Source organism: Podarcis muralis, chromosome 3, assembly GCF_964188315.1.
Source record: "Podarcis muralis chromosome 3, rPodMur119.hap1.1, whole genome shotgun sequence".
NCBI lineage: Eukaryota > Metazoa > Chordata > Lepidosauria > Squamata > Lacertidae > Podarcis > Podarcis muralis.
The window spans coordinates 66354327-66367932 of record NC_135657.1 but is presented as its reverse complement, the minus strand read 5'-3'; the positions used below and the strand labels follow the sequence as shown (position 1 = coordinate 66367932).

General features: G+C 41.2%; 1 long non-coding RNA gene across 2 annotated transcripts; it reads left to right on the top strand.

Moving 5' to 3' along the window:
• Positions 1 to 776: 776 nt before the first annotated feature.
• LOC144327160 (uncharacterized) lies at positions 777 to 6250 on the top strand. Of its 2 annotated transcripts, XR_013392071.1 has the most exons (4): positions 777 to 1106; positions 3160 to 3243; positions 4605 to 4639; positions 5578 to 6250. It is a non-coding gene; the product is annotated as an uncharacterized LOC144327160 (long non-coding RNA). The 2 variants fall into 2 exon arrangements; XR_013392072.1 differs by lacking the exon at positions 4605 to 4639.
• The last annotated feature ends 7356 nt before the right edge of the window (positions 6251 to 13606 follow it).

The window sequence follows — 13606 nt, the reverse complement described above, 5'->3', positions numbered from 1 at the left end:
TTTCTGCTCCACTTACATCTGTGAGGAAAAAGCGACACGATTGTTCAGGAGGAGAGAGAAAAAGGCAGCGTATACTGAAGCACCCAATTAAGCCACCTCTTTAAGGCCAGCTTTCTGCTGGTCTGATATCCTTAGGCATGTTATCATAGCTTGGAACCTGTCCAGAGACATATGTGTTGCATTTGGAAGGCACCACACAGGTAAAATCAGTTCACATATGAGCGTGCAACATCATAGCAGCAGGAAAGGGCTTGGTCCCTTTCTATGGAGACCTATATCTGAATGCATCCATATTTCCTGAGTCTGATCTGTGAAGAGCGAAAGGCTGTGTTCACTCCACTCCATCATTGTTGTGATGGGTAGGGTGGAGGGAAGCTGTTTCTCTGAAACACTGTCTCAGCATTGGGGAGAGTGCCTGCAAGTGTGTGAGCTGCATGTGTGGGTTTGTGTGTGCTGAATATGTGGTGAGTGTGCATGTATTTGTGTCTCTATGGTGTGTGTCTGCACACATGTAAACAAACATTTGCCACAGTTATCACTGGAGGCAACCCTGGTAGAGGTGGCCAACTGGTTAAAAACAAGTTTTGCCGTCCCGGCCCTAAATTGTGATGAAACTTACCTATGGTTTGCTGAAAGGATCCTGTTTCTTAAACTATGGTTTGAAATTAATAAGGCCAGTTTGTTGAGGTTAATCTAGATCAGATCAGAGGTTTTCAGATCAGAGGGAGAGGGGAGAATGGGTGAGGTGAGGCTCATTTCTGCTTGTTCTCTAAATCAGTGTTCCCCAATCCCCGGGCCGTGGCCCGGTGCCGGTCCATGGATCAATCGGCACTGGGCCACCCGAGGAACTTCAAATCATTTCACTGTGGCGGGCGGCCGAGGCGCAGAGCATTGCGCCCTCTCAAGCCCGCCCATTGTGTGACAATAGCGAATGAAAATTCGCTATTGTTACACTGATGCTCCTCCTGGCCAATCAGGGAGCGGGTCCTCCCGCTTCCTGATTGGCTGAAAGGCAAACCTCATGCCATTGGCCGAGGAGGAGGTGCCACGGGAGGACTGAGGACTCGAGGTCGGAGACGCAGGGACTGAAGAGAAGCTGCCGTGAGGTAAGTGCATGGAGGGGGGGGGGACTCAGCTCAAAACAAGCGGGCCACGGAAAAATGATCAAACATTTACCGGTCCGCGGTGATAAAAAGGTTGGGGAGCACTGCTCTAAATGATAAAATATGATTTACCAAGCCACTACAAAGGTAACACATACATAGACACAGTAGCTCACCAGGCCCTGGAGATTTGAATTCCTTTAAAGTATCTAGGTGTTTCTTTACCACCTCTTTCCTTATCTTGAACTGCAGCTCCCTCCTTACAACATTTGTTCTGTTGGGCATTGCTTTTCTTTTGGGTGAAGACCAAGACCAGGAAAGTGTTGAGCAGTTCCACCTTCTCTCTGTCACCCAATAGCATTTCTCCATCTTCTCCATACAGAGGACCCTACCACTTGCTGGTTCTTCTTTTTGCTTCAAACATAGCCAAATAAACCCTTTAAATTATTCTTAACCTCTCTTGCAAGCCTGAGCTCATTCTGAGCTTAAGCCTGCCTTGTATTCAGCCTGCAACTGTTGGCTACCCATGTATACCCCTTCGCGATTTCCTTTTTCTAACATTTCTTATACTTGCTCTTCTGAAATCTCAGCTCATCTCCTTATGCAGCCACACTGGTTTCTTTAGATGCCTCCCACTTTTCTTTCTTGTTGAATTGTCTGGATTTGTGCCTTCAGTATTTCACCTTTAAGAAACTCCCATCCATCTTGGCCTCCCTTCTCTTTGATTATTTCTGACCATGGGATCTCATCCAGTAGGTCCTTAAGCTTTTTAAAATCAGCCTTCTTAAAGTTCAGAGTGCATGTCCAACTACATTCAGTTCCCTTACCTCTGTATAATGAAACCTAGGAGGACATGATCACTTCCTCCCAAGGTTCACAGTACTTTTACTTCATTAATCAGTTCCTCTCTGTTGGAGAGGACCAGGTCCAAGATAAATGATCCTTTGTTGCTTCTTCCACCTTCTGGGACATGAAATTGTCAGGGAGGCAACTGAGGAATCTGTTGGATCTTATATTCTTGGCAGAGTTTGTGTTCTAACAGATACTGTGTTCCAACAGATATTAGGATAGTTGAAGTCTCCCATGATTACTGTATCTCTCATTTTTGAATGTGTGGTAATCTGCTGTACGAAGGCTTTGTCCAAGTATTCAGTCTAGCTTGGCAGTCTGTAGTAGACATCCACAATTTTTACCCATATACTCTCAGTCTGCCTCTAAGGTCATGGATCTCTTCACAAGTCTACACATCCTTTACTTATAATGCTACTTCTCCTCCCTTCCTGTTTGGTCTATTCCTTTTGAATATGTTATATCCCTCAATTTTTACATTCCAGTCATGAGTCTCATCCCACCAGGTTTCAGTAATGCCTATTAGGTTATATTTGCCATCCTGTATTAAGAGTTCAAATTTGTCTTGTTTCTCACACTCTGGGCATTTGGTTTAGATAGGCCTTTGGTTTCATTCAAGAGGACTCATTTGTTTTCATTGATTGCATTAGGCCCATTCATCCCTCCCTCCAAAATATGTGTTTTTGTGATGCAGAAAGAATTGCAGCATTATTCTATTTTTCACACCACAGCAAATATATGGTATATTTATTTCCTTGCCATTTATTTCTTAGCAATTGTGATATTGCAGTAGTAGAACCAATTATAATACACCAGAGAACAATTTTCTCTTTGTGTTAAGACATTTGCTGAAATAATATAGAAAAGAAAACTAATGCATTGATTTCAATCTATACCGAAGCCTAGGTTTAAAAAATTGCTTCAATTTTAACTTTGGTGTGTGTGTGTGTGTGTGTGTGTGTGTGTATTAATGAATTTTGAAATATGGTTGCTATCTTAATTTATATAGACTACATTGTGGTAGTGGCTCTGTTTTTAAATTAATATGGCTCAGAGAGGACTAGAAATATTGAGTTAATTTCTTTTATCTCTATTATTTTATTTTGCTGCTCCACTTAGTTAACAGAGCTGATACATTTAAGCAATTAAATACACCAGTCAGTTGCATTCAGATTTTCTCTATGAATGGCTTCAATATATATTTCAGATTCTGCTCCCAATTTAAAAAAGAAGATAAAGAACAAGTTTTTCAGTCCCCTGGGATACAACCTATAAAGGACAGGTTCATGAGGTATGCATCAATTTATGAAACATATATTAGCTTAGGCATAAAATGCATGTTTGCCAATATACATAGTAGCTCTATTTCCAGTTTTGGTTGAGGTCTTCAGATTTAACAAAACAGGCATTGATTAGAGTGAATGTATTTCTATAAAACAAATACACTGTTATTTTGTAAAGGGTCTTGCAATCTAAAATTTGTTTAATAAATGAAAGTTATGAAACATAGTTTGAAGAAGGAACTGTCATCCAGCCCACACACAACATCCCTTTCAGTCTATGCAGTCTAGGTCACATTATGTCACAGGCTGACACATGATCTATCAGAGCAAAGAGTTCCAGATTCCTCAAACAAGCAAGTAAAGTGGCATGTTGTAGGAGAAGGCAACTTTCCATAGATTCTCTAATTAAGACTGGCTCCACAAGCACAACCTGCTACCTATGACTCAGCCCCTGTTGCTAAGCTCAGGACTCATTTAGGGTCATTTAGATCATCAATCCCAGCTGAGCTCCTTTGCCAGTCAGTGCTGTGGCATGAAGCCCATTGCTCTGGCATGAGTTCAGTGCTCTTGCCTACAGACCTGAATGTCTTGCCATTTGTATGTTGTGCTCTCTGCATCTGATCCAACATTATATCCCAGGCAACTGAACATTGATTGTCACGGCATCAGTTTGAAATAGAGATTCAAAACAGATGTTTACATTGCCCCCATATTGGTTATATCCCTCAACAATAAGAATCAACGTTTAACTATGATATCTGTGGCCAGCACCCTATTTGCTGCAGACTGAATTTTCTTTCATTGTAAGAATGGCTGATGGAAGCTTCCCTTGAAGACAAATAGCTACTTCAACAGGGGCAGGCAGAGGGAGAATTGGCAAAATGCTTTAACCCTCTTCCCACAATCCCAATTCTGCTCAGTTCCCCACCAACTGCTATTTAAAGAATAAAAACTCTGCATATTAAAGAGTTACACACATTCAAAATAATGTGCAGTTTGTGTTGTAATATACAGTTACTGACTTGCACTTGAATGCATAAAAGGGTTAACCTGAGCCCTGAGCTCAGTTTCCAGTTGGGAAGGGCTCAGCAGGCCACCAGAAGCATTTACCTCTTCCTTTCTCTCTGTCCTTCCTGGCAGAAGCTGGAGCTGCAGTATGGCTCACAGCTGAAAACAAACCATGTGAATGAAAAGTCTCTCTAAACGGAGATTTTTACCGCTTGCATCTTTCTGCATGATTCTTTTGTAAGGAAACAAAGTTCTTTCTTTTTAAGTCATTTGGAACCTTTCTTCTTCTTCTTCTTCTTCTTCTTCTTCTTCTTCTTCTTCTTCTTCTTCTTCTTCTTCTTCTTCTTCATTTTACTGCCAGTGGTTGGAGAATTGTTTGCTGTAACTCCTGGAACTGTGAGTAAAATTTTCAGATATTTGCAAAGCTAAGTGGCTGTGATTTATTCTAGCCTAAAACTTTTTGTGAGGAATACTTGTTTAAAGGTGGATGAGGGCAGATGTAGATCTAACCAAGTTTTAATATGCTTGGACCAATTGCCATTGTGCCAAGGCTGCTGTGAGACAGTAAGAATCCCTCTTCCAAACCTCTCCCTCCAATAGTTTGACCCTAAGTGATATTCATCCCCACTATCACCAACCCCACCAATTATTGGGGCTTGTTGCACAAATAGGGACTGGAGGGATGTGCATGATTGGTGGGGATCCTAAGTGTGGGGTTACTAACATGGAGACAGCACCATCACACACCAGGTTGTCTGAGTAAGCACCTTTCCCCATATATACCTCCTAGCCTACTGAAATTTATTTCTAAAGATCTGCTACAGAGTCTGTCAGAGTCAAGAGTGGTCAGAAACAATTAACAATTTTCCTAGTGGAATTTCCCTGTTGACTGAGATGAGATTCAACAAATTTTAGAGTACAGTGGTACCTCGGGTTAAGAACTTAATTCGTTTCGGAGGTCTGTTCTTAACCTGAAACTGTTCTTAACCTGAAGTACCACTTTAGCTAATGCGGCCTCCCGCCACTGAAACACAATTTCTATTCTCATCCTGAAGCAAAGTTCTTAACCCAAGGTACTATTTCTGGGTTAGCGGAGTCTGTAACCTGAAGCATCTCTAACCCAAGGTACGACTGTAGAGCTCATTTAGGAGTCTCTCTCTCCCCCCCCAGTTTGAGTAGGTTTAGTTGACAGCAGGTCTATCTGCATTTCAATCCTGCTGCATTATTTGTTGCTTTTCATCAAGATTGTTGCGTGATTGTTATTTTCATTACAGCTTTATTATTCTCCATTCTGAGAATGTTTTCATTGAAATGCAAAGGATATTGTTTTTCAGACACTACCACGACCACCCACATCCACACCCAACATTTGGGAAGAGTGCACTTAATGTTCGCTTAATGGATCTACCACCTAGAAGAATCAATATTCAGAGGAAGGAGATGGTCTGGTCTGTTTGGACCAAGTCCCCTATCTACTCAGCACCAGCACAACCATCTCTTTGGTGCAGAGATCCTTACATGTGGAGGCATCGATGGGCACCCTTTGAACTGAGCCAAAACAATTCTTTCCCAAAGCCTGTTCTAAAATGGAAAAGTTCAGATCACTATGTATGCATTCAGCTAAAGAAGGAATCTGCCCACTTCCAAGCCATGGCTTTATATCAGAAAGACAGAAAGAAATGCAGTTTGGCTTCAGCTCTCTATTTTTGTCTCTGGATTCTTCCATTATGTGCAGCTGAAAGTTATTTTGGTTTTGCTGTATGTCAGAAAATAACATAGCTCTCCTTAAGGGGCTTTGATTCTGCTTATGCTATTCTGGTGACCTTCAGAAAAGGAGGTTTCTTGTATTCAAGGGCAGAAAGCAATGTCTTTAGTGATAACACCAGCACATTATAGGATGCATGTGTGGCATGAAATGTGTGACTTTCTAATTGCAATTAAATATATTCAGGATGTTAATTGCAGCTGGAGGGCAAGACAGTTTGAAGGCTGCAATAAGGATTAGGAGCTAGGGCTGGTGGTGGTGGTGGGGGGGGGGGAGGAAGGCACTAGTGTCAGGGGTTGGGGGGAAGGCAGAGGGAGGTGAAATCCTAAGGGTTACAACAATAAAGACTTTATATTGCCCCCCCCCAAGATTCCAATTAACATTCTTCTTAGGAGCACCACAAGGATGCTTTCTAGTGTGCTGTGTAACTAAATTGGGGTTAGGGAAAAGAAAGGAAGGAGGACCTGATCTGCCTCCCTGTAATGCAAAAACAGCACAACCAGAGTCTTATGCCCTAAAGGGAAGAGAAGCTGATGGAAAGCAAGCTACTTAAGCGAAATCTGGAATTCTGTAGGTTGTAGAGAGCACTTTAGCTTTATTGTCTAAGGCAAGATTGCTATTATATGGAGGCAACTACCTATTGGTTCCATATAGTCACTGGAGTTAGGAGAGGTTAAGGGGAATACCTTAACCATTAGCCAGAAATCCCAAGGCCAGGGCTGTGTGTACTTAAAGAAATAAAAACCCCAACTCTTGCTGCAAGGCAGCCCAAAATGCAGTACAAAGAGGCGAATTCTGATTATTTGACCTAAATCTAAGAAAATAAGAAAATTTGCACACTTGATCTCACATTGCATACTTTGCTTTGCTTCTTAAAACTATTATTCATTGTTGGTTCTTGTTCTGTCACAGGAAGAGGCAAGGAAGTATGCAGGGTACTGACGTCCTGCCTTGCAATCATTGGAAATCTTATGCAGCCAGCCCTTTGGCTTCTGAAATGAGAGTGGATCCACTTACCTTTAGAAATATGTTCACAGCCATAAACGTCTAGAAATTCACTTTGAAATTATACACAGTCCTGCTGAAAAATGCATCTAAAGCAATGCCCCCAATCTTCAGGTGTTGAGTAGGTGTTAATTTTATTTTTTTTGTGTGCATCTTCACTTGAATGCAAGTTGAACCCTTCACATGATCAGGAAGCTTTCTTTATCAGGATCTTCAAATATTCAGAAAGTTCTGCTTGCATTCACATGAACATGAACAAAAGCTCTATTTGGACTTTTGCCACTCAACATGGGAAAGGTCAGGGACTGAGTAGGCTAGGTGATGTGCACCAGAATGTTAGAGGCGGGGCTTGAGTACATGCCTCTGTCCCCATATACCAGGCATCCCCAAACTCAGCCCTCCAGATGTTTTGGGACTACAATTCCCACCATCCCTGACCACTGGTCCTGTTAGCTATGGATGATGGGCGTTGTAGTCCCAAAACAGCTGGAGGGCTGAATTTGTGGGATGCCTGCCATATACAGTCAGAGCAGTCACATGCTCTGTCAAATGCTGAAACATGCCTTGGGTGATAATGGAGTCAAGTTTTGGTAGTATAGTTTGGCTTTTGTGATTCTGAAATACTGTACTCTTTCCTGTAGTACTGGGTGCATTAAAAAAATAGCCATAATTTAACTGGGCACCGTATGAAGAAGTGCTTCCTTATGTCTGTACTGAATTGATTGCCCCAAGTTCTAGGATTAAGAGAAGGACTTCTGCATCCACTTTCTACACACAGTTAATTGGCCCAACAATGGCCCATTGGAGCATGCAATAGGCACACTGGTGAGGAGGTCTCAGCATAAGTTTCCTTCCTTCTCCACTTCCCCTAAAAATCTATCTTGTTCTAGGGACATGCTTTGCAACAATTGTCTTGATAAGACCATAATTATTTTCCAGTGGAGACAGGAGATAAAATTATCACAGCAGTGTCCCCAAAGAACTCACACATACAATTAGTGTAACTATTAGGTGTGTCTGCAGTGTGCCCTGTGTAGAAGAGCTGTTGAGGCAGCAAATATTCATTTGCCTATCAGAGACATGAAGTGCCTTTGAAACCTGCATAACTGTTAATATTCTCAACAACAGGAAAGGGGTATTGGATTACCATTACACACAGCTGCAGTGAAATGTGTAGCTTGGCCCTGTTCATCCAAACTCAGGCATGTTTACTCAGAACATCACAAATGAAGCTTTCTTCACAGCAAGAAGTATTAAAGCTTAGAATGCATAGGTTGGAATGACATCAAAGAATACATAAGAACTATGTATGAATGTCCTTTTGAAGAATATGATGCTCTGAGAGTCCAAGTTACACTTCTCCAGTTGAACCATGAAGGTCCAACTCTTCCAAAGATCTAAAAACTGGGAATTAGAATGTCAGCTTTGGCACAAAACAGGTGAAACCTGTGGAATTGTACCTGCATCATAAATTGTCAATAGCACTGGTAGTATCTCAGAGATATTTCATTGAGAGTTGCTCCTCAATATCTTGGTATTTGCTAATCTTGTGCATCAAGATGAAAGAGGGAGGCAGCATAGACCCAAATACCCAGTTACCTGGACTATCTCCAAATCTAAACCTGTTTAGCACAGAACTGATCCACACCTTGCAAATTACCAGGATACCTGGCGGTGTTGCCCCATAAGTACAATGCTAGCAGTATTAGCAATAATAACATGCAGGCTTTTGTCATGTTTGGTGGAGGTGTCCTTTGGGTCTAATATTTGGATTGGTTCATGAGAACTGCTGCAAAATATTTTGGTGGCAACAGATATTAGCACAGAACTGGACATCTGTTTTATGCTCCAAAGGAATGGAATGGTTCTTTCAATTCCTTGCAGCTGCAGAAATGGGCACGCAACATCAGAGAATAATATTAAAATGCTAAAAATATTATAAGAATTATTAATATTTAGGAGAGTGGGCTCACAGAAAACTGGGCCACCCTACTTTCAACTGCAACAAGAGGTCCTATTTTAATTTTTCTCTATATTGTTACTTCAGGCAGGGTACTTTTTACCAACACTGAGATACAGACTTCAAATTTTCTTGCAGTTGCTGAGAGGCTCAGAGAATATTGTGTGTGAACCTGGAAGAAAACAAACAGCAAGCTATCAAAGTAAATAGCAGTCAGTTGAAAAGGCTGAATAGAGGTTAATTCAATTATTTAATGGATGTCTACTTCTGTTCTTTCCTTCGGGCAGCTGTGCTTTTGCATGTTCTGCTTTCCACTCCAGACATATCTCTTCAGAGTTCTTTCCCCTAACAGCAAGAATATTTCACCTTCCTTCCCATATACCTTAGTCTTCAGCATTATGACAGTCTTCCCATGCAGTTGGATGCCTAAATTTTGCTGTGCCCACTGGTAATGTGAATGACACATTCAGTCCAGTAAAAATGTAGGATTTTTTTTTTAAGTGGGAAGGTTTTTAAAATATTAGTGGACAAAGCTTATGAGCAGGCTGTACCTTTATTTATCAAATGAGTAGTTTTAATAATCTCATACCTTTGGCATGCAACAGGGCCTGAAATTTTGGGCAACTTATGCCCATCATTGCTGCACCTTCAGCTCTTGAAACTACTTATAAGAGGCAGGGTCTGGGTATCTTAACCAGGTCTCACCAGAGTTGTTGCATATTTTCAGACTGGGGTGGCTTGGACACACAGTCCAGTCCAAGTATAATTTACAAAGATGGGCCTCCTGTCAGTTTGCATTTCTTTGTACAGAAGGTATTGATCTGCTGTATAGAGATCTTTCCTATTTTATTGATTCAAGAGGGTTCTAGAAGCTTCTCTGCGTGATATAAGCTAGTGCAAGCTGGAAGTTTCTAGCCGACAAGCAAGTTTCTATTCTGCCTAGAAAGAGGCAGAAGGTTCTGATGTTTGGGTTATTCCTTCAGAGAAACTGAACAGCTGGTTTAAACTGGTTCTGTTATCTCTTTCACTCAAGGTCATGCTGACTATAATAATAGGCCAGAAGGAACTTGAGTTTCACTTTCTATCTTTCTTTCTGGTATGGTGTTCTGTACATAGTACAGCTTAGCGTTAAGGTTTTAGTCCTATTGTAAGTTATTGTAAGTTTAAGACTGCTGCAGCTGGATTTCTTATGGGCAGTGCCAATCCTCAATGTATGGATTTTTGACCATTATGCTCATTTGCCTTCAGTAGCAGTAAAGCTCTGCCAGATGAAATACAATTGCCCCTGTTGTATTTTTTTGGGAATCCTGCAACGAGCTACGTTTATTTTACTCTGCTAACTATACACTGGAATTTGCTCTGGATCAATATTGAGCAGAATTCTTGACATCTCCATCCTAAATCCACTGAAAAAAATCTGGATATTATCAGAGTTCGGAGGTAATTTTGTCCTTATATAACACCTTGCTCCAACATGCTGGTTAGGAGAAGAAAGACAAACCTGTTAGGGGTTGCAACCATTTTGGGCCATGGAGTTTTGAGAAAAATAGTTGCTGTGGTGCATATGGCAGAACACAAATGGTTGCCATGGGGATATGGCATAGCACAAAATGCCTCCCACATGTAAAAGAGCAGGGAAAGAATGACAAGAGCACAAAATGGTGCATTGTTGGTTTTTGTTGGAATATTTACTGAGACCTTTTATAGGCTCTGCAAGCAGTGCTGGAGTGGCAAATCTTGCTGTACAGTGCTGTAGGTGCAGCACTGCCCCATCCTATCAGAATGATGGAGATTCCTGTTCAAAAGGAAAGTGGACTTGCTTAAGGCTTTTGCTTCAGATTGCTTTTTCTCAGCACAGGACAACAGCTGTAGCAGTAAGGCTAATAGCTAGTTGACACTATGCACTGCACATTTACATGCTTTCCACAGCAGTTGAATGAGATGCTTGGAGAGGGGAGATATATTTTATAATGCAGCTGTCAAGACATTGCCGCCAGAAAGCATAACAGGTGACGTTATGTAAAATCCTATCCAGCTGTCAGATTTCGCTTAGATTTATGTTAGTTGGTGAAGAGATTGAAAGCAGTAATGGTCCTTCAAAAATAGAGGAAGAAGACCAAAGTTATATCATGGTACTGTGCATGTTTGTTTATTCAGAAGAAAGTTCAGGAGTTCCATGGGTCTTTCTCCCGAGTTATCTTTGCATAGGATGGCAGCCATGATGTTACATAATATGTTTGGGATAACATTGGTATGGGAAGGAATGTTCCACCATGTTGTGTTCTGGTTGGTTGTTAGAAAACGATTGGGGTATGTTTTAGGGGCTGACCAGAAGTTTAGAAGTTCACAGGAGGGTCAAATGTTTCGTTTAAGGTACTTTGAAGATATAAGAGTGAAAGGTGGAAAGAAGCACAACAGATTTTGGGAATCAAAACTGAAACAGCATTCTGCTCTAAGCTTGAACTATTGGAAAGTGTTAGCATGGTTGGAGTACTGTGGCAGAAAGAAGGAAGGAGAAGACCTCTAAGGGACCCAGGGAGGCAAATTGAGAAGTATTGGTAGGTTAGGGAAATGGTCCAGAACAGGCATAGCAATATCAGCCCTCAGTCACTCCAACTGAGCCCCCTGGGAGTGCCCTCAGAGCCACGTGTGCCATAGATCTGTCACATGCCCCTTAAACTAGCAACTTGCCACCAGGTACACTGGGTTTTTTTATCCCATTGCCATTGCTGAAATAAGGTTTCAGTCCAGTCCAGTCCAGTGAGCTGCTGTACATGGGTTGTGTGGGTGGATGGGTGGGTGCCATCTTGTCATATGCCTCAGGCAGTCAAATTTCTTTGGCCAGCCCTGGGTTATATAGAGAGATCATGGAGCACATAGCAGTGTAGATATAAAAACTTGTGATATTACATTTTGAAAGTTTATTATATATATAGTTTGCTCTGGATTTTGCTGTCCAGAGAATGCTTATCTGTCACAAACACTTTCTTTGAAACATTAGGTTTGTATAGGCTTGTTGAGGTTTGCTATTCTGCTTTTGCTAGGTTTTCCTTTAGCCATAAAGTGGCCCTAGAATAGAAAGGGGGGGGGGAACCCATTCACTTTCTGTCTTCTTCATCAATCATACTACGACAACCTATACAATCCATTGCAGAGTAAAAAGACCACCACTGTCTGACTGGGAAATGTAGCAATGGGATAAGTAATGCTTGAGAAATCAGTAGACTGTGACTAACTATGGCTGATGACTTTGCATGTCTCATGCGAGCTCTTTAGTACTGATGCCAATATCCACTGACACTTCCCAGCAAAGGCAAGGAAGAAGCCTTAATTTACATTGTCACTCAACATACGTCAATAACAATAACACAAAATTAGAAACAACAGTGTGGTCCGTTTGATAGAAAGCTGGGGAGACCACATGCAAACAAGAACAGGGGTTCTATAGCTTTAACAAATATATTTGATATGGAAGAGACTTTTTTTCCTTTACTTCATTTCTATTATTAAAGACTTCATTTGTTTTTCATTCTTAAAATTATATTCATTTTCTTATTAATTCAGTATTCTTTTATTTGTTTTCATTTTTACATTTCCTTGCCTTTCTCCCACACCCATAACATATTTTCCACTTCCTGCAGATGTGGTAGCAATCAGAACTGCAGCAGCCATGTTATTTAACCAGAATGCCCCAGAACAATGTAACAGACAAGGCATTGGGATGGGGGGTGTGGTGTGGTAATGGCAGCCACCACATAAAATGGTCTCTGCCTCTGTCTAGAATGCTGACATTTTTTCTCAGAACACCCCAGAATGATTAAACACTGGATATATTCTGGCAAAATAAAATAGCAGCTTCTAGGAGGCAACTGCTGAGAGGACATTGAGTGCTGATGGGGAAGGCAAGTCCACCCCTCCAAATGAGTTATGAATGGGTATGAATTGGGAAATGAAAGCAAACCCATATTGTTTCATAACATATTAAACTTGAACCAACAACAACAGCACTTTATAAAGGCCGTAGACCAGCGTAAGTAGGGAGGGGTACAATCACTTAAAATCGTTTAAAATTTAAAAATAAAGTTAAAAAAACTAAAAGGAGTATCAACAGAATACAGTGTGTGTGTGTGTGTGTGTGTGTGTGTGTGTGTGTGTCCATAAGAATCCAAAAGAGGGTAAGAAAGTCTAAAAGAAGGGTTAGAAACATCAGACAAGAGTGAAAGAGTGCAGAAGGCTAGTATATATAAGACCACAGCTGTCAGTCTACAGAGCACTTCAATACGAGTGCTCATTATATCTAGTTTGTGGCACAGATCATCATCCGTTGAATCTTGAGCGCTGCTGTGCAGAATCTGGCAACGTTGTATGTTGTAGCAAGATTGGAACTTGAACCAAGCAAACCCCATTCAACACAATTTTTTATTACTTACAGAACTATGTGAAAGGTCTTGCATTCTCTCAGGAAGGATAAGGTTGAAGCACCAGAAGTGCAGGATGGCTTGTGATTAAAAGAAGTCAGTTTAATCTTAATGTTATACTTAGCTTTTTACCTGGGTGCATGTAAATAGAATATGAGAATCAGAAAGCAGAAGGAAGCATATAAGAATGAGGGTGAGGGAATAGTCTTTGGGTG